The sequence below is a fragment of the Pinus tabuliformis genome, chromosome X (assembly GCF_031772625.1).
Source record: "Pinus tabuliformis cultivar Carrire ecotype Pingquan chromosome X, CPIR1, whole genome shotgun sequence".
In the NCBI taxonomy this organism is placed as follows: domain Eukaryota; kingdom Viridiplantae; phylum Streptophyta; class Pinopsida; order Pinales; family Pinaceae; genus Pinus; species Pinus tabuliformis.
Window position 1 is genome coordinate 68,734,533 of NC_142308.1, and position 5,522 is coordinate 68,740,054.

The following is a 5,522-nucleotide window of genomic DNA, read 5'->3' on the forward strand; positions in this document are numbered from 1 at the left end:
GCATGGTCACAATTTGTCTGGCCCTCTCAGAGAAAATGGTGGTAGAGTATGGAGGACTATCTGTAGGAGTATGAGACTCTTCTGGGATGTAAGTCTGAAAGATTTGAGTCCTCTTAGGAAGGCCCATGTTCAAGTAGAGTTCAAGTAGGTTTTCAATGGAAAATGGGGTTTCATTTGGATTTGGATGGATCTGCAACAATTGGTTTATTGACTCTATAGTGATTGTAAGCAAAATCTGCTAGTTGGGAGAGACTATGGCTCTTTGGCTTGGGATATAATAGTTTTGGCATAGATGGATGATTTCAGGGAACTGGTATACCCGTGGGAACAAGTATTTGGGAAAATTTGATTCCTGTAGATGAATGTCATCATTTTGGTTAAGGAATTTGTCTTTACTCTAGCAGTGGAGTATAGATGGCTGGGGGAAACAATGTCTTTAATTTGGAAATATTTGTTAGCCAATGAGAGGTGGTCAACATCCAGGTGAGGGGTTTGTAGGGGTTTCTCATTTAGAATGCTTTGGGAAGCCATAATTTGGTTTATTCTATTGAATTACTCTTTCTATGGCTTTAGGAGTAGGGTTAGGAGCTCTAGAATAGTGGGAAGGGCTAATACAATGTGCAGAAAAGGGATTTTGAATGCACAATGGGTTTCTTTTAGCTTGGCACAATTTTTTAATTAATTCAATTAATTAACCTTTTATTAATTACAGTGCAGAGCTTAAGTAGAGGGCGGTTTTGGTTCTTTCAAGAATACCTGGAAAAATGATGATGAGGTGTGTAGATAGGGTTTTGTGTTAGAAACAGAGGTTTCTGAAGGTTAGATTATCTTTTTGCTACTTCAAGTCGGAGTCTGCAACGTGTTCTAGTTGCAAATGGGCTAAATGGTTGAACAAAATTCTCATGGGTTGGTTGAAAAAGGATCTTTGCAACGAATTAACATCGAAAAGACTGAAAAGGGGTTTTTTTTGGCTTTTAACCAACAATGGTTAAATTTGGGCATGAGATTAATAAATGAACAGTGGGCAGTTTCTTTTTACGTGGGGAGACAGTTTTATGGCATATCACACTGCTTTTGAGTGGAGGGCAATATTTTTTGAGAGCACACGATATAACATGGGGCTACTATGTAGAAAAAGAGTGCTCGGGAAAAACCATGAATCTCGCATGCTTTTGAAATCTTAACTGTCAGATGACGGGAGCACGCGATATGGATATGGGTTGTCGGATCTGGGAGTGTTTGATCGGAGAGCTATCGCGCGGTAGAGTTGCAAGGGCTGAGTGGGGGTGCAGCTGGCGGGGCCTGGGGATAAATAATGCAGAGGGTTAAACATTTTCAAAGGTTAACTGAGGGTCGGGAATTATAAAGTGGGGGGTTAAATACATAAAGCGGGACTTTAGAAAATAACATAGGATAAGGGGGTTTAGTGGATTTTTAAGGGAAAAATGGAAATTAATAAGGGGAAATGAAGAGGGAAGGGTCCTTTGGAATCAAGAAGGGGAAATTAGTGAATGAAAGGTAATGAAGGGGTAATGGAGGGAAATTTAGACATGTAAGGGGTTGAGTGAAATGATGGGAAATTAGTGAATGAGCTTTAGTATTTAGACCTAAAATCATAGAGAAATTTTTAGGGTAAATACCCAAAGTAATACACAATTTTTGTGAATGTCCTCTTTCCTTTGATTGTTCCTCCTACACATGAAACTAATCATGATGAAGGCACATTTGAGTTAGCAACCTTGTGCATTTCAAAAGCTCTTCTACCTACCATTTATTTACCCTAGCATTTTCTCTTCATTTATTGGGTGCATTTGAGCTTGCTAACCCTTGATTTCTTTTTCTTTGATAAGCAAACTATCTAATTCTAACCTTATAACTTCCAAGGGCTTAGATTAAACTGACGAGCTCCTTATTATTCTCTACCTAACTACTGATCTACCAAGATTAATCAGTTTGGCTAGATCTTTCTTCTCTATCTATCAACATGAAATTTAAAGCATGAATGAATCAAGATTAAACTATTTGAACATCATCGATTGTGGCATTTTTGACAAGCTGCACACAATATTATTTTTGCAAGGCAAAGTAAAAATTAGTGGCATTTGAATTTGCATCACTTTCAGAATCTATTTTTTATCCCTTTTGGTGGGCTTCATATCTTATTTTCCTTTTTTGATCCTTTTCTTTTAGTCCTTTGATTTTTCTTTTAGGTCTTACCCTCTTTATATTTTTTATTTTTAATATGGGAAAACATTTTGTAGAAAGCAAAAGTATGTACAATATTACAAGACTAATCCTAGCCAATTCAAAATTATGAATCCTATTATTATAGGACCCTAACAGTGGCTCCACATGGGGATGTCATTTCCTAGTGAAATGTTAAGAACTTTAAGATTAGTAGCCTTTGAAACTTTGACGGTGGTTACCTTGTAACTCCTTCTCTATGATTTGTTTTATTCATACATATAATGGTACACCTTTCAAAGCTTAGCGCCTTCTCTTCGGGTTTCAACTTCAAAAGATAATCATCCAATCCAATCTAAACTTTGCAATGTTATGTAGAATGAAAAAAGTAAACAACTGAACTAATGTTAATCTGTGGTTAAGTAATGCTTCAACATTCTACCATTGATTGGTCCACCTGGTAGATCTATTCCATCTAACTGCCTCAAGAAAAATGAATTGTTACCTCTGTAACTGTAAATGATATAAGGGCCTTGCCATAGGAAATCAAATTTCACATGTTTACCCTTTTCTTCTCTTCTAGAATCCCATTTTAGTACTTTTTCACATATATAAAAATCATCAGCTTTGGCTTTCTTGTCAAAAAGCTCTTTGATTTTATCTTGGATCACTTTTGATTTGACTTAGACTTATTCCTTGGTTTGTTGCAAATGTATTGTTTGATTTATTATCCTTTGGATATCATTTGATTCATCCTGCAGGTCTTGAATCATTTTCATCACTGGTACTCCTAAAGAGGTGGAAAAACAACATCCATTCCATATACTAGTTGATAAGGAGATGCACCAATGGAATTTCTTGTAGTTAGTCTGTCTGCCCATAAGGCATTAACCAACTTTTTGTTCTAGGTCTTCTTATTGTCTTCTAACAATTTCGTGATGATATTAACATGACTTTTATTTGAGGATTCTGCAAGTCCATTACCTTGAGGGTAACAGGCTGTGGAATGGCCAAGGGTAATGTGGTATCAATTACAAAAGTCTACCATTTTCTTGGATTTGAATGCAACTGCATTATCAGTAATGAGCTTTTGTGGGCATCCAAATCTTGAAAGGATATTGTTTTCAAGGAATGAGATGATGACAGAATCAGTGGCTTGTCTAGGAGGGATGGCTTCTATCCATTTAGTAAAGTAATCAATGGCTGTCGAAATCCATTTATGTTGGGCTGAGGAGGATGGGTGAATTTCACCAATGAAGTCTAGACCCCACTGCTGAAATGCGATTTCTGTGGAGATGGGTATGAGGGGTATAGGTACTAGATTTTTCTTACCTTTAAAGATTTGGCATTTATGACAGGAGGTCACATATTCCTTGACATCTGAAAAAAGGGTGGGCTAGTAAAAACCAACCCTTAAAATATTATCAGCAGTTGTTTTCCAGTATAGGTGTCCTCCACAATCTCTTGCATGAAATTCTTGTATAACTTTATCAGCTTCATCTTTTAATAAACAATTCAACAAAATGGCACCATTATCTTTCCAAAATAAAGCATTATCTATGATACCATATTTCATTGATTTCATTTTCAAGAATCTACCTTTAGTTCTAGATAAACCAAGAGGAGCTTGTAAATTTAGTAAAACAAATATGATATCTGTATACCAAGGTGAATCTAAAAAAGCTTCACTGTTCTGTGGAGTCGCTATCTCTTCATGATCATCTAGAACACTAATGAAATTTATATCTAAGGCCCGATAGTTCGATTCAGCCATGAGTTTAGCTAAACCTTGGCCTTTTATTAGTTTTGTGGGCTTTATTTCAATATCATATTCCAAAATAGTGGCAATCCATTTGCCTCTCTTTCCTTTAGGTCCATTCTGTGTTAGGATGTCCTTTACTACTAAATTTGGAACATATGCATTGATGTGTGAGTATGAAATGTACACTCTGAAATCTTTAATAGCCTTCACTAAATCAAGTGCTTGTTTTTCCATTATATTATACTTTAGTGTAGCATCTCTCAAAGATTTGCTGAAAAATGCAATAGGCTGCTCATAACCTTGATCATTCTTTTGCAACAAGACTGCTGCAATAGTATGTTCTGAAGCAAAAGAAAAAATTATAAAATATTTTTTGAAATCAGGACTTATGAGGACAGGTGTTTTAGTAAGGGCTTCTTTTATTTCCTAAAAAGACTGCTTAACCTCTACTATCCACTTAAGTGTTGAGTCTTTCTTTAACATGTTATTCAATTCTTTGATTAGTTCTGCTAAGTTAGAAATGAATCTTCTAAGAAAATTTATTTTACCTAAGAATGATTGTAATTCTTTAATGTTCCTAGGGTGAGTGATGTTTAGGATTGCCTCTATTCTAGCTAGATCAATTCTGATGCCCTCTTTTGAAATTATGTGTCCTAAGAGTTTACCTTCTTCTAGACCAAAGAGTGTCTTCTTGGGATTAAAAGAAATACCAAATTTTCTAAATTTAATAAAAACTCTTAGGTGATCTAGATGTTCATTATCTAATTTGGAAAACACTGTGATGTCATCTTGGTAAACAACTAGAAAGTCATGGATTTCTTTTACAAAACCTATGTCCATTTCTCTTTGGAATGTTGCTCCAACATTCATTTATAAAAAGGCAATTTAAAATACATGAAATTACTGTAGGGAGTGGTAAATGCAGTCTTTTCTTGATCCTCTGGCTGAACAAGGATTTGGTTGTATCCAAAGAATCCATAAAGTAATGAAATTATGGATTACCCTACTACCCTTTGGAGAATATGGTCCATTTTAGGGACGGGATAGTTATCCATTAGTGATACTTTGTTCAAGTTTCCGAAATCAACACATAGTCTGATTTCTCCTATTTTCTTTCTAGTAGTGACTAAATTAGAGACCCAATTTGAATATCTAGAGACCCAATCTGATTATCTCAGCAGTAAGAAGAGGATTTGTGTCTTCATCTTGGAGTGGCTTGATAGGTCAAGGGTCATGGTCTCCATATTCGTCAATTGGAATCTCTATAAGAAGAATTTTGAGTGGGTTTTCCTCTCCAAGAGGGAGAGTTTTTGGCCTTGGTAGAAAGCCAACTTCTTGTGTTCTTGTCTCTTTGTTTTTGGTAGCTATTTGATGAAATAATAAACACACTCTAATAACATCAACAAGAAGATTGTGCTAATAGGAAAATTAAAATTTCTCACAAATAGTTATCTTGCTAAGAATAATATCATTAATTTAATCTACCCTAGATTCTTCAACATGGGATCAGAGCTAAGGTGCTGAAGTCAAATGCAGGTCAGCAAAAGAGACATACAAGGATCTGTCTTCAAGGACA